Source organism: Amphiprion ocellaris, chromosome 3 (genome assembly GCF_022539595.1).
Source record: "Amphiprion ocellaris isolate individual 3 ecotype Okinawa chromosome 3, ASM2253959v1, whole genome shotgun sequence".
Taxonomy (NCBI): domain Eukaryota; kingdom Metazoa; phylum Chordata; class Actinopteri; family Pomacentridae; genus Amphiprion; species Amphiprion ocellaris.
Window position 1 is genome coordinate 11,041,786 of NC_072768.1, and position 15,892 is coordinate 11,057,677.

The 15,892-nt window shown below is 41.2% G+C and overlaps 1 protein-coding gene across 6 annotated transcripts in view; it reads left to right on the forward strand.

Moving 5' to 3' along the window:
- fkbp16 (FKBP prolyl isomerase 16) overlaps positions 1–15,414 on the forward strand; it is a 65,707-nt gene extending 50,293 nt beyond the window's left edge. For 3 of the 6 annotated variants that reach the window (XM_055009369.1, XM_055009368.1, XM_055009370.1), the window contains 3 exons: positions 13,303–13,403; positions 15,010–15,133; positions 15,238–15,414. The gene's annotated coding sequence lies outside the window, so the exon portion shown is untranslated. Of the gene's footprint in view, positions 1–13,302; positions 13,479–15,009; positions 15,134–15,196 lie in introns of all 6 variants that reach the window. The other 3 variants (XM_055009371.1, XM_055009372.1, XM_055009373.1) reach the window with 3 other exon arrangements.
- The last annotated feature ends 478 nt before the right edge of the window (positions 15,415–15,892 follow it).

Consider the following 15,892-nt stretch of genomic DNA (forward strand, 5'->3'; position numbering starts at 1 on the left):
CATATATATATATATATATATATATATATATATATATATATATATACACACACACACACATAAAAATGTATGTTTAAGTAATAGAAAGTAATAATTAAAAAAATAAAACTGATGTATATTTGCAACAGTGGGTTTTACAGAGTTAAGTGGACCGTATATATAGCTCCGAGAAGAGCAATTTTATATTATATATACTATGTTTTTAACTCAAATATACACGTTCCTTCCAGTTCTATGGTGTATATAGCTCTGTTAGTGGTACCAGACAGATTCTTTAATAAAGGATAATACACAAGTTATTAGATACTTAAGTGTTTGCCTTTTCTCCTTTCTTTTCTATTTTTGTTTCTGTATATAAAAGAAAACAAGTGATAACAAAGAGATTAAAGGTCCGTGTATTTATCTGGCAATTGGATTTTCCGTTCTGAAACAGGTATTGAAAAACAAAAAATGAGTGGTTATTTGATTTTCGTTTTAAAATACAAAAATTAAAATTGAAATACAAGGCGTTTTTCCTTTTCATAATCAAAAAGGGATGTACGAAATTTTAAAAATGCTTTGATTTTCATTTTATATTTAGAATAACAAGAAAATAAAATCAGTAAGAGACAGAAACGAAAAAAGGTCAGTATTTTTATTTTTTGAGACCGGAAGTGGTCATCAGCAAGTGTGGAGCCAAACGACAAGATTCTCAGAGGGCGGAGCCACAGAGCAGTGACTGGTCAGACCATAGATAATATAGAAGACAGCTCGCTAGCGTATCTAGTCTATGTATCTGTGGTTGGCAAGTCTGGTCGCATCTCTGGCTGCTGTTGACCTTGTTTTTGGAGTAAAACACGGTAAGAAGATAAATACTTCTAACCAGTAGCGTTGTTTTGTTGTACGTTAAGTCAGCGACTTGTGAAGAGTTGTGTTTTGTCGTGTTTGAGCAGTTGGTCCGGACGCGTTAGCTAGCTAAGCGGCTAAGTTAGCTAGCGGGCTAATTAACACAGGTGGCTAACTTACCGCTGAACACCTGTGTTAGTTGCTGCTGCAGCTGTCTGTCATTAGAATGACCTTCTCAACCTGTATTTCTCTGCTGTGTATTTTAGCTTTTAAAAAAGTTATTTTACTTTAAGGTTAACTGAAACCCGTTGAGCTGCACTGAAGTTTAACATTCAGCTGGTTTGAATTAAACCGCCCTTAAAATTGCGCAACATTACCTGTCTGAATCTCCATAATTTCATTAAATTCCTTCTCTCTTCCACTGCTCAAGTTCGATCCAGTATATAAAGTGACATTAATAGTGAATAAACTAACAACCAGCCATTGTATTTATTTATTATTGCATGTATTTGTAGTAAAACATGAGTTGAAACATCCTACTTTTGGATCTAGAACTGCACAAGCCGTTCATTTTCAGTCACCTGATGAGTTAAACTCCCCTTTTTATGTAAGGTTGAAGCAGAAAGTCTGAGTTAACAAGAAAGTTCTTTATAATTTACGATACCTGTTATCTCTGACTGAGGCTTTAGTTTTTGTTGAGCCGATTTACACGTAGAAACTTTGTTCAGGAAAATTTCTCAGTAGCTCAGAGGACAGGCTGCTTTTTACACAACCTTGTAAGAGAATGTCTGTCAATGCTTTCAGCAGAATTTAGAAACACAACACTTCCTAAACAGATATTTTGAGGCTGAACGTTTGAGAGTACATCAGTGTGTTTGTTTGTGGTCTTTCTGTTTCTAGGTGGAAGCTGAATTAGTGAGGATGACTCCTGCCATCTCTAAGCTCCTCACACATCTTTACTTGTGTTACGTGTGGCTGGTTGCTGTGTTTCTCCTTGCTCTCTCTGATCTCCCTCCTCCCTTTATCTGTGTAATTGCAGCACACCTGAGTGCTGTTAGCACTTTGGGAGGAGGAGGGTATTGAGGAAGGCAGGAGAGAGCAGCAGTCAGAGCAGAGATTCGAGCACCTCCCAGCCACACGTCCTCCTGGACAAACGCGTGAGGGGTTTGGTTGCGTTTATAAACTTTCCTTTTGTGATTAACATTGTGTTCTTTTCGTTTCAGGTACTTTGGCTATTCCCTCCCCACACATGTTTAGATTGCTGGGTTTTGTTGGTTTAGTTTGGCTGTAGTTGCTGGTAGTCCTATTTTCGCCGTTTTCTTTTGTAGTATTAATTTGTGGTTAGGAAGTTTAGTACGGGGTGGTGACTGGTCCGAGAGCCCATTGCAGGGTTAGCCACGTTCACCACCCCTCATTTGTTTCTTTTGGCCAGCAGCTACAGCCCTTTTACTTTCACCATTATTTTCATCTTAGTTGATTCACGTTAGTTGAATTAATTGTTAATAAAGTTGGGTTTTTTTCCCCCTCATTCTCACTTTACCTGCCGTGTCTGTCTAGTTTGTATGTTGCCGGTCTCTTTGTTTATTCGAGCCTTGTCAACTTTAAAGAGGCCGTAACATATATGGGGGCTCGTCTGAAACGCGTTGAGCGGCGTTTTTTTTTTTGTTGTAGGCTTTATCGAGGCACTTATAGTACTGATAATTTGTTTGTTTTCTTGTCAGTATTTGTTGTTTTGGTGTGTTTTTTTGGGTAAACTATCATTTTGTAGTCGGTGTTGCTCCATGTTAATTTGTTTATTTAACTGGGGAATTGTTTTTGCCATTACTCTGATACTTTATTCTGTTTGCCATTTTGTTAAGCCTACCTTTTTTTCGTGTGCTTTACTATTTACGCACGCGTATCATTAGACAGAGTTACGTGCGTGTCCGCGAAGTTTTTGGTGTGTGTGGTGCCATTTGTCATCTCTGCTCTCGTTTGTGCTTGTGGCGGCTAAACTTTTTCGACGGTGAAATTGTTGAGGATTTTTTTTTCTTCTGTAACAATGGAGTTTAATATTGACGAGTTTATGGCTCATCCGAGCCTTGAGATATTAAACAGATGCAAGAAGGAGCACTTGCTTTTGATTGCCGATCGTTTTGAAATTAACGTTTCAAAACAGAGTAAGTTGCAGACGTTAAAATCTGAACTTATCGCCGCTTTGTCTGAGAAAGGAGTGCTGGAAGTTGATCCGGATGCTCCAGCCTGAGGAACACCGGCTGTGCAGCCTGACTCCAGCGACTTGGTCCGCCTTTCCCTTTTGTAGGGAAGCAAACCTTTCAGGGACTTAATAAAGATGTTAACGAGGAGACGGCAGATGCTAGAGATAAACCTGTGTTTTTATTGTAAAAAGCGAGGACACACCATGAACCAGTGTTTTGCCCTGAATAGGGAAAATAAACCGACTAAAGCAGTAAACTTAATGAAAACTGAATCCTTACCGTCTGAGCAGCTCTTATCCACCACTAGTGGCGCTAAAACTGACCTCGACATGTACGCTCCTTTTGTGATGAAAGGTTCGGTTTCATTGACGGAGGGAGGGCTAAAAGTCCTCATTAACGTCCTGAGGGACAGCGCTGCTTCACAGTCAGTCCTTTTACAAGGAGTGTTGCCGCTGTCGGGGAAGTCTTCAACGAACTCCAGTGCGCTAGTTCGGGGGTTTGGGATGCAGTTCGTGCCGCTTCCACTCCATACCATACACTTAGAGTCAGATCTGGTAAAAGGGCAGGTGGTGGTAGGTGTTGCCTCTCGGTTTCCCATTGATGGGGTGTCCCTCATTTTGGGTAATGACTTGGCTGGTGGTAAAGTTCTTTTAAATCCAGAAGTTACTGCGGTCCCTATTTCAGAGCATCCAGATTAGCTGGAGCAGACATTTCCTGAGGTATTTCCTGTCTGCGCTGTCACTCGTGCTATGTCTGAAAGGCAAAAGCAGGATTTGTTGAACGATAATGACATGGCTTTAGCTGACAGTTTTATGGCTGATGGAGAAAATATAAACTTTTCATCAGCCGCTTCTGCTCCTTCTCGTTCCGTGGTTGCTCCGGCAACCTCGGTTGTTGACTCCTCTGTGGCTGAGCACTTAAATACAAAAATCTGCATGTCTCGTGAGCAGTTTGTTAGAACAAAAGCGTGATGTGACTCTCTCAGCTTCTTTTGATGCTGTTGTGCCTGAGTCTGAAGCTGAGAAGTTGTCCACCTGTTATTTTATAAAGGATGGGATACTGGTGCGTAAATGGACGCCGCCGCATGCTTCCACGCAGGATGATTGGAGTGTTTTGACACAAATTGTTGTCCCAAATAGGTATCGCACTGAGATTCTGAAGTTGGCACATGACAACCCGCTTGCTGGTCATTTAGGTGTTAACAAAACCTATGATCGCATTTTGCGGTGTTTTTCTGGCCTGGTTTGAAGCGCGATGTGCGACAACACTGCAAAACCTGCCGTGTGTGTCAAGTTTGTGGAAAACCCAATCAAATAATTCCCCAGTGTCCATTACACCCGATTCCGGTTGTGGGGGAGCCATTTGAACGCGTAATAGTAGACTGTGTTGGCCCTTTTCCGCGCACTAAAAGTGGTAATAAATTTCTTCTGACCATCATGTGCTCTGTGACCCGCTTTCCTGAGGCTATCCCAATGCGTAAAATCACTGCTCCTGCGGTTGCAAAAGCCCTGGTGAAATTCTTCTCTCTGTTTGGGTTGCCTAAGGAAATACAAACTGACCAAGGCTCCAACTTTATGTCACGAGTCTTTGCGCAGGTCATGAAACAGCTGGATATTACTCATCACTATTCTAGCGCTTACCATCCAGAAAGCCAAGGTGCTCTGGAGCGTTTTCACTCCACACTAAAGAGCATGCTCCGGGCATATTGTTTTGAGGTTGAAAAAGATTGGGATGAGGGCGTTCATTTCCTCCTGTTTGGGGCTCGCGAGGTAACTCAGGGGTCTTTGGGGTTTAGTCCAGCAGAGCTGGTGTTCGCGCACACTGTGCGCGGCCCATTAAAACTCCTGCAGGAAAAGTGGCTGGGTGATAATAAACCACAGAATCTGTGTGATTATGTTTCAAACTTTCGTGGTAAACTTCACCGTGCGTGTGAATTAGCGAAGCAAAATATGTCCGTTACTCAGGCTAAAATGAAGCGATGGTTTGATAAAGACGCTAAAAACAGAAGCTTCAGTCCCGGTGACACAGTGTTAGTTTTGTTGCCTGTACCTAGTTCGGCTCTACAAGCTCGTTACAGCGGTCCTTAAGTGGTCAAGGAGAAACTAGGTGATCGAGATTACATTGTAGCCACCCCTGACCGTAAACGACGTAACCGAGTGTGTCATGTAAACATGTTGAAGCCTTACCTCTGCAGGGAATCTACTCATCCGACTCCTGGCAGTGAAGTGCACAACACCGTGCTGGCGCTGTCCAGTGCTGAAGCCGCGTTGAGTTCCCAGGTGACGGAGGAGCTGTCCGGTGCTGGAACCCCCGGGGTGCTGCCTACAGTGGCTGCAGCTGACCTCGAGGACGTGGTGGGTCCGTCCCTAGCTGTGGTCCAAGGCAGACTGCAGAATTCTGCAATGTTGTCTAAACTTGACGAGTGTTTTTTGCACCTCACTGAGTCCCACCGTGAGGATGTGGTCCAGTTAATTAAATCGAATGATTCATTGTTTTCTGATGTGTCCACACAAACTAATGTCCTTGAGCACGATATCGACGTGGGTGACGCTTCTCCGATTAAGCAGCATGCTTATCGGGTAAATCCGGAGAAGCGTGCTCGCCTACAAAAACAGGTCGACTATATGCTGGAGAACGGCATTGCCGAACAGAGCTCCAGCTCGTGGAGTTCACCGTGTCTCCTGTCAGTGAAGTCCGATTCATCTGATCGTTTTTGTACGGACTTCCGTAAAGTTAATGGTGTCACTAAGCCCGATTGTTATCCACTCCCTCGAATCGATGACTGTGTGGATCATGTCGGCAGTGCTACTTATGTGACAAAGCTAGATCTCCTTAAAGGCTATTGGCAGGTACCGTTGACTCCGCGCACTAAGGAGATAACTGCGTTTGTCACTCCAGACGCCTTTTTGCAGTATACGGTTATGCCGTTCGGCGTAAGAAATGCCCCGGCGACTTTTCAGCGTTTGGTCAACACTGTTTTGCATGGTTTACCTGGTTTTGAGGCTTACCTCGACGATATAGTGGTGTATTCGAGATCGTGGGTGGACCATATTCAGCAGCTAGGGGCAGTGTTTGCAAGGCTACGTGACGCCAATCTGACCCTTGGCAAAATGTGAATTTGGTCAGGCCACTGTCACATACCTAGGAAAGGTTGTGGGTCATGGGCAAGTTAGGCCAGTAGAGGCGAAGGTTGAGGCGATCCTGCGTGAGGGGTTTGGTTGCGTTTATAAACTTTCCTTTTGTGATTAACATTGTGTTCTTTTCGTTTCAGGTACTTTGGCTATTCCCTCCCCACGCATGTTTAGATTGCTGGGTTTTGTTGTTTTAGTTTGGCTGTAGTTGCTGGTACTCCTGTTTTCGCTGTTTTCTTTTGTAGTTAGGAAGTTTAGTACGGGGTGGTGACTGGTCCGAGAGCCCACTGCAGGGTTAGCCACGTTCACCACCCCTCTTTTGTTTCTTTTGGCCAGCAGCTACAGCCCTTTTACTTTCACCATTATTTTCATCTTGGTTGATTCACGTTAGTTGAATTAATTGTTAATAAAGTTGTTTTTTTCTCCCCCATTCTCACTTTACCTGCCGTGTCTGTCTAGTTTATATGTTGCCGGTCTCTTTGTTTATTCGAGCCTTGTCAACTTTAAAGAGGCCGTAACAACCTGCACATGAGGAAAATCACTCCTGTAGAATGCAGGTATGTTTGTCATTATTATAAAAAGATGTTGCCTGGTGACCTGTCAGAAACCCATTATACAGAGTCAGCCAAAATAATGTTTACACACATCAGGAAAAGAAAAACTTGCATAAATATTTCAATACCAAATTTATTCAGACATCACGAGATTAACAAAAGTTATCTTTGACCTGTACAATTACAAGAGGTGCTCACTCTGTAGAAGATCGTGATACTGGCCTCCTGCTGACTGCTGACGTCTGACGTTACGGTGAGCGTATTGCGTCACTTCCTGTTGTAGCGCTGTGTTGTGTTCTGTGACTGTTGTAGCTTATCCACTCCATCTAATTTGATATTCATTAAATCTGTGTGTAGCGGTAATATTTGAATCGTAACATGCACTCGTTTTCTTCAAGCACCTTCTCAGTACTTAATTCTAAGTTAATCTGTTATCTCTGTCCGCTAGCCTAGCACTTAGCTGTTAGCATGGCTTCTCCCTCTTCCTCTCCTTCTCTTTCCTGCTCAGTGTGTCACATGTTTAGTTACTCCTCTGCCTCCTTTAGTGATAACGATACCTGTAATAAATGCAGTCTCTTTGTAGATTTGGAGGCGAGGCTCTCTGAATTGGAAGCGCGGCTCCGCACCATGGAAAACACCCCGCTAGCTGTTAGCCAGGCCCCCTTAGCCGGTGCGGACCGCAATAGCATAGCTGCTAGTGTAGCGTCTGCTAGCCGTACCCTAGCAGCTCCCGAGCAGCCGGGTCAGGGTAGCTGGGTGACAGTTCGTAGGAAACGTAGTCCTAAGCTCAAGCCCGCTGTCCCGGCACCCCACAAACTGCTTCACGTTTCTAATCGTTTTTCCCCACTCAACGACACACCCGCTGAGAAACCAACTCTGATCATTGGCAGCTCCATAGTCAGAAACGTGAAGCTAGCGACACCAGCGACCGTAGTAAAATGCCTCCCAGGGGCCAGAGCAGGCGACATAGAAGCAAATTTGAAACTGCTGGCTAAAGATAATCGTAAATACAGTAAGACTGTTATTCATGTCGGCGGTAATGACACCCGGTTACGCCAATCGGAGGTCACCAAAATTAGTGTGGCATCGGTGTGTAACTTTGCCAAAACCATGTCGGACTCCGTAGTTTTCTCTGGACCCCTACCTGATCTGACCAGCGACGTTATGTTTAGCCATATGTCGTTTCGCCGCTGGGTGTCTACGTGGTGTACTGCAAACGACGTTGGCTTTATAGACAATTGGAGCTCTTTCTGGGGAAAACCTGGTCTGATTAGGAGAGATGGCATCCATCCCACTTTGGCTGGTGCAGCTCTCATTTCTAGAAATATGGCTGATTTTATTAGAACTCCTAAAGCATGACAACCCAGAGTTCAGACCAGGATGCAGAGTTGTAGTCTTCCACACCTCTCTGCAGTTTCCTCTCAGCTGTCACCCTCCAGGAATTCAGTTAGCTTTATTGAGACTGTGTCTGTCCCCCGACCACCAAAATTCAATAAATTAAACAATTCAAAAATAAACAAAAGACATAGTAACCATAAAAATCTAATAAAAATTAATACCACTATTTCAACTGAGCAAAGAAACAGGACAATTAAATGTGGTCTGTTAAATATTAGATCTCTCTCGTCTAAATCTCTGTTAGTAAATGATTTGATAACTGATAACCAGATTGATTTGTTCTGTTTGAAACCTGGTTGCAGCAGGAAGAATATGTTAGTCTAAATGAATCAACTCCTACTAGTCATACTAACTGTCATGTTCCTCGAATCACAGGCTGAGGAGGAGGAGTGGCAGCAATTTACCTCTCTAGCTTAAAAACGAACCAGAGACCTAAACCTAGCTACAGTTCATTTGAAAATCTTACTCTCAGTCTCTCTCATCCAGATTTAAAAGCTCAGAAACCAGTTTTATTTGTTGTTGTATATCGTCCTCCTGCTCCTTACTCTGAGTTTTTATCTCAATTCTCAGACTTTTTATCTGATTTAGTGCTCAGCTCAGATAAAGTCATTATTGTGGGTGACTTTAACATTCATGTTGACGTGGACAGTGACAGCCTTATGACTGCTTTTAATTTAATATTAGACTCAATTGGGTTTTCTCAACATGTAAATAAACCAACTCATAGTTTTAATCACACCCTTGACCTCGTTCTGACTTACGGCATAGAAATCGAACAGTTAAGATAAGTCCTTTATTTCTCCCCACGCCAGGGGAACCTTGTATTCCTTTAGCTTTGAGCAGTAACGACTTCATGAGCTTCTTTACAAATAAAATTATTACGATTAGAGAAAAAATTAATCTGGTCCTTCCTACAAATGTCACAGATGTATCATCGAGTACAGATGCTTTAGAATTGGTTGTAAGACCAGATGGATATTTAGAATTTTTCACTCTTATACATCTCTCTGAGCTAATTTCAATAGTTTCTACATCCAAACCATCCACATGTCTTTTAGATCCTATCCCAACTAGACTGTTCAAGGAGGCTTTACCTTTAATTAATTCCTCAATGTTAGATCTGATTAATCTCTCTATAGTAACAGGCTATGTACCACAGGCTTTTAAGGTTGCTGTAATCAAACCTTTACTTAAAAAGCCCACTCTAGATCCAGATGTTTTAGCCAACTATAGACCAATTTCCAACCTCCCACTTCTTTCTAAAATTCTGGAAAGAACAGTTGCAAATCAATTATTTGAACATTTACAAAGGAATAGCTTGTTTGAAGAGTTTCAGTCAGGCTTCAGAGTGCATCATAGCACAGAAACAGCTCTGGTGAAAGTTACTAATGACCTTCTCATAGCATCAGATAATGGACTGGTCTCTATACTTATTTTGTTGGACCTTAGTGCAGCATTCGATACAGTCGACCACAAACTTTTATTACAGCAACTAGAACATTGTATTGGCATTAAAGGGACAGCACTGGACTGGTTTAAATCCTACTTATCAGACAGGTTCCAGTTTGTGCATGTCAACAATGACTCTTCTGAGCATACAAGGGTTAATCATGGAGTTCCTCAGGGTTCTGTCTTAGGACCAATACTGTTCACATTATACATGCTTCCCTTAGGCAATATCATTAGGAAGCACTGTATTAATTTCCATTGTTACGCTGACAACACTCAATTGTATTTATCTATGAAGCCAAATGAAACTAATCAGCTAGCCAGACTGCAAGATTGTCTTAAGGACATTAAGTTTAAAAGTTTAGTTTATTTATATAGCACATTTCAACAACAAGGCGAATCAAAGTGCTTCACAAGGACATTAAAACAGCAGTTGAAAACACAATTATAAAAAGAAAGAAAACACATTCATAAAATCATTAAAAAGGTCATTAAAATTTAAGGATGCAGAAGAGTAAAAGAATCAAAAACAGAAGTTAGGAAATAAGGACATTTTAAAAGTTACACTGCAGAGTTTGTCATGAAATAAGATTTAAAATAACTGTTAAAAGAACTTAGTCAAAAGCAGCTGAGAACAGGTAAGTCTTCAGAATGGACTTAAATGTGCTGAGACTTTCAGCTGATCTACAGTTTTCTGGGAGTTTGTTGCAAATATACGGAGCATAGAAGCTGATTGCAGCTTCTCCATGTTTGGTTTTCACTCTGGGAACTAATAAAAGACCTGATCCAGATGACCTATAATTTCTTACTACTAAATTCAGACAAGACTGAAGTCATTGTATTTGGCCCCAAACATCTTAGAAAATTGCTTTCAAAGCATATAGTTACTCTGGATGGCATTACATTGGCCTCCAGTACTACTGTGAGGAACCTCGGTGTTATATTTGACCAGGACATGTCCTTTAACTCGCACATAAAACAAATCTGTAGGACTTCCTTTTTCCACCTGAGAAATATTGTGAAAATCAGGAACATCCTGTGTCAGAGTGATGCAGAAAAACTAGTCCATGCATTTGTTACTTCTAGGCTTGACTACTGTAATTCCTTATTATCAGGTTGTCCCAATAGCTCTCTTAAATATCTACAGCTGATCCAAAACGCTGCAGCCAGAGTACTGACGGGAGTTAGCAAGAGAGATCATATTTCTCCTATATTGGTTTCTCTTCATTGGCTTCCTGTTAAATCTAGAATACAATTCAAAATCCTTCTTCTGACATATAAAGCTCTTAACAACCAATCTCCATCATATCTTAAAGACCTGATAGTACCATATTATCCTAGCAGAACTCTTCGCTCTCAGACTGCAGGCTTACTTGTTGTTCCTAGAATCTCTAAAAGTAGAATGTGAGGCAGAGCCTTCAGTTATCAGGCGCCTCTCCTGTGGAACCAGCTCCCAGTTTGGGTTCGGGAGGCGGACACCCTCTCTATTTTTAAGACCAGGCTTAAAACCTTCCTTTTCGACAAAGCTTATAGTTAGGGCTGACTGGGGGACCCTGACGGGGTCAGCTGGTGTTTTCATTTGCACAACTGACTTCCCCTCTTGACGTCCCTTTAGTTTGCCCCTAGTTATGCTGCTATAGGCCTAGGCTGCTGGGGAACCTCTCTTGATGCACTGAGCCCTTCTCTAACTACCTATGTATTTACTATATATACCATTATTGCATTACATTCACTCTGTTTCTTTCTGTGTCCTTTCTCCAAGTGTCCCTGGTCCCAGAGCTGGATGCTTCAGATGTATGGTTGTTCTCCCACCAACTGTAACCCTCTACCTGTAACCCTCTACCTCTACCCCTCCACCTCTATCCCTCTACCTCTTCTGTCCCTCTCAACCCGCCCGGCCAGCAGGCAGATGGGTCCCCCCACATTAGAGCTGGGTTCTGCTCGAGGTTTTTTTCCTTGTTAAAAGGGTGTTTTCCTTGCCACTGTCGCCTTTTGGCTTGCTCTGGGGGTCAGGCATATGGGTTCTGTAAAGCGTCTCAAGACAATTTGACTGTAATTGGCACTATATAAATAAAATTGAATTGAATTGAATTGAAAGAAGTGGCCACTGGCTTCCAGACATTTCTGTTGTGTTGTAGACATCACTTGTTGATGCTCCATTCATGAGGGTAGCGCCATCTGTTGGGAAAACATTGTACAACAGGATACAGTTATCGTGATTTGATCAAACTTAGAAAGAGGTATCTATATGTGTAGAAGTACTTATACAAATGAAATATTTATAAAAGTTTTTCTTTTCCTGATGTGTGTACATTATTTTTGGCTGATTCTGAACTTAATGAGAACAAAACTGTCATTTAATTGTTGCTCTGAAAGCTTCTTTAGTGAAAACCGGCTGGTGTTCTGCTTTGAAACAAACTGCTGTTGAGGTCTGTGTTTTTTAGGTTTTACCCCACAGTTTCTGAATAAACTGATAGTTGTTTTTTTCCTGATCAATGTGGACGTTATAATTGATGGTAACATTTACTGATCATATAATCAGAATGACAATATAACAGTATAACATTCTGACCACCTGACTAATACTGTGTTGGTCCCTTTATGCTGCTAAAATTCCTCTGACCCAGTGGTTCATCAGAACCTCTGGGGATGTCCTGTGGATCCTGTGGATCCTGTGGGCTGCAGGGTGGGTCCTACCTAGACCAGGCTGATCCTGGACCATCCCACAGATGCTCAATCAGATGTGGATGTGGGGAGTGTGGAACCCAGGTGAACAGCTTAGCTCTGTCGTGTTCCTCGGACCACTCCTGTAGTAGCAGTTCTAGTTTGTTCTGCTGAGGGTGGCAGCTGGCATCAAGGACTGCTGTTGCCATGGAGACTAGGGGGTTGTTTGTCCTGCAGTGTTTAGGTGGTGGTACATGTCAAACATCCACATGAACGTCAAGGTTTCCCAGCAGAACGTTGCATTAGAACAAGATGATGGATGTTGTTCTCTTCAGCTGTCAGTGGTCAGAATGTTGTGACTGATTGGTGGATCTGTCTGCCTTTACTCTGACATCCAGAGTTATACAAAAGTGTAGTATGTGTGCAGTGCAGAACAGATTTACTTTATTGTATGCATTTTCTTTATTTTTTTTAAGGGAGATCATTTTTTTATCCACCTGAAGAAGACCTAATCTTTCCCTTCAAAGGATAATTAATTGTTACTACGGCTTCCATAGTGGTCCCATCAGAGAAAATCATATCCATATACAGATTTTTATTAATTCCGGGGCTGGTTCAGTAAAGATTACAATAATTACTACATCAGATAATTCTTGGTTGCAGTTGGAATTTTGCAGACTGAGAGATGGTTGAGAAGGTTTGCAGTTCTTGTTTCAGCAAAATATGTTATAATAGAAGATCTTTATTGTCATTGTGCATGAAATTATCTGCAAACCAGCAAAGTGTATCAGTCTGAGGTATCTAAAAATAAATAAGTAAAGAAAAATGCTTCTAAAGCCAATAATGAACAGAATATTTTGAGGGAATATTCTAAAAAGGAAAGAAAAGCTCCATTCTCACTCTTCTCAGGATAAACCTTCATTAAAATTTACTTTAAATTTAGCTTCAACACGAGATAAAAACATTTACTTTCATTACTGATATTGTCAAGTTTTAATAAAGTTCCTGCTATTTTTATAAAATGATGAAAGTGAATAAATTGTATTTCTGTGTTTGATTTCTGTCTTTTCTCCTGTCATCCAGATGTTCAGAGGGAGATGATGCCACATCTGGTCCAGCTGATGGAAGGTCTTGAAGTTCTCTGACTGGCCTCGACTGAAGATGGTCGTCTCACTGGATTTAAGGTTCAGATGCTCAGTAACAAACTCCACCAATGAGCCAACAGGGAAGCTTTAGGTTTATTAAATGTTGCTATGAAGGTATCGCTGTTTTTCTTTGTGAATGCAATGAGCTCCAACTGAAACTTGAATTAGAACTTAGAAGTAAATTCTTCCATCTGAAAGCATTTAGTTGCATTAATAACCTGATAACATTCTAATTTTTATTCCAGTCTTGGTTGAAAATAGAATCTCTGTATTGATTCAGGTAAAAACTGAACTTCACAGCATGTTGGAGCAAAACAACCAGATGAAAACTGTGATGGTGTTGGATTGTCAGACCGTAATGTTGCAGCTCAAAGCAGCTTTTCTAGCTCAGTTCATTCTGACATTCAGCTATGAATCAACACAGCAGATGGTGATCCATGCTGTGGAAGTCTCACATCTCCTGATTTAATGGAGCTGCTTTGCACTTTTTACACTGTTTATTCACCAACACTTTATTTAATAAAAGTCCCATCTAGTTTTTATGAGGAATGTGATGTTTTAATTTCTCTGTTAATAACTGCAGTCTAATGCAACAGCTGGAGTTGTAACATCTGTCCTGATATTGATCATGAAATATTGATCAGAATACTTATGGTTAGCAGTCATCCCTGAAGTTTTACATTAAAATCTTTACTTGTGTTGTGAACTTTGGTAAGAAGCAGAAACGTTAGCGTTGCCATGGATACATGAGTATTAAATTCTGTCCATGTTTCCATTTTGGTAAATTCAGTCCAGTTCCAGAATGTGGAGGAATTTAGTCTCAATCACAGACAACAAATATTATCTGAAAGTCGGGTTATTGTTGTTTATCAGCACAATACAAAAAGATTAATGTTAGAAATATTCCAGTTAAGACTCTAGAATATCATGATTTATGTAAATTTACGTCAATAATATGAATGTTCAGGTTAAGATTGTACAGTGATATTTATTATGTAAGTTTAGCTGATTAAAGTTTAGGACTCTGCACTAAAATTTTATTTTAATTGACATCATTATTATAATATTTAGGGTCAGACCCTACAGTATTGAGGTTAAGAAATCAAATATTCTATAAAATGTAAATACACTGAACTCATTTGGATATATTTAAGTGAGACTCTACAATATTATTTGACACAAATCTATCTAAATCAAAATTTTAATACTTTTCACGCCAAACACTTACTGGACTGATTTAAATATTAAAATCACTCCTTTCTAATCCTCTGCTGTACTTTCAAACCTGAGGCCTTAAATAGAAACACACAAGTATCTGATTGAAGGAACTTCTGCAGAGTCCTGGTTCCAGAACATGATGATAGAATTATAGACAAACTTTAACAAAAGCTGCCTGAGAGTTTACAGGTTTTTATGTTGGATTTCTTCGGTAATTTAATGAGAGTTATCAGCAATAATCAAGTGTTCATTTGATGAACTACATTTCCTAAAACATCCAGAATTGGAGCTCATATCTTTGACAGCTGTAAAGTTTCTGCTCCTTCAAAGTTCACAACACAATGAATGAATTCCTAAAACACTCTCAGTGCTGGAGAGTGTTTGTGATGCTGAAGCAGTGACCAGTTTTTCTGTTTCTTCTCTGAAGCTGCACAATGAGGGACGTCTGCAGAGACTGAGAAAGAGTCTCACCACATCCTGACATGAGGAAAAAGACTTTATTGAAGACTACAATGAGAAAAACTATCAGACAGCAGACGGCTGCATTTAAGGTGAGATCTGAACATTTGATCTGGAACAGGAATTCAATAACTGCAGCATGAGCTTCATTTCAGTCTGTAGCTACTGAATTCATGGATGAATAATCTGGCACTAGAGAAGAAGACCATCAAACATCCACGTCAGCTGATGGAGGTCCAAGAGTCTCACCGAACAGCCAACCTACAGAGTGAAGACCTCGAATCTGATTGGACGGCCTCCTATTCAGCCACATGTGTGAACAAATGCCTCTAAGCTGATTTGTTTTCTAAAATAAATCTAGTTTGAGTCCTAATCTATGCCTGTGTGTTTGCTTCTTTACACCACTGTTAACAGTTTAGGCTGTTAGATTGTTCCAGATAAGACAAGTACAAGATTCTTCAGAGCTGTTCTACCACGAGCCTGACAGGAAGAACGCCAACAGCTACTGAATGTTCCTGTGGTTCCCTCAAGGCTACAGGAGGAGCCGTACGAGGACGAGCTGGTCCACCTGATGGTGGCCAGTCGCTGTGGTTCAAAGCCAACACCGACTACGTGGACTTCTACTGGACCACATGGAGGCCTTCAAACCGGACCAACAAGTTCACCGACTCCCCGACTCGTGGGTCTGAGGATGCCGCCGAGCCTCGGTCCAGCCGGCCTCCTGTCTGTGGGTGTTTGAGTGCTGAGAGGTTTGTGGATCCACGTGAACGTGTCTGTGTTGAAACAGCAGCTTTGGACTCAGTAACGCCAGGAAAAACCAAGAGCTCCTTTATTTGTGACTTCCACTAAAA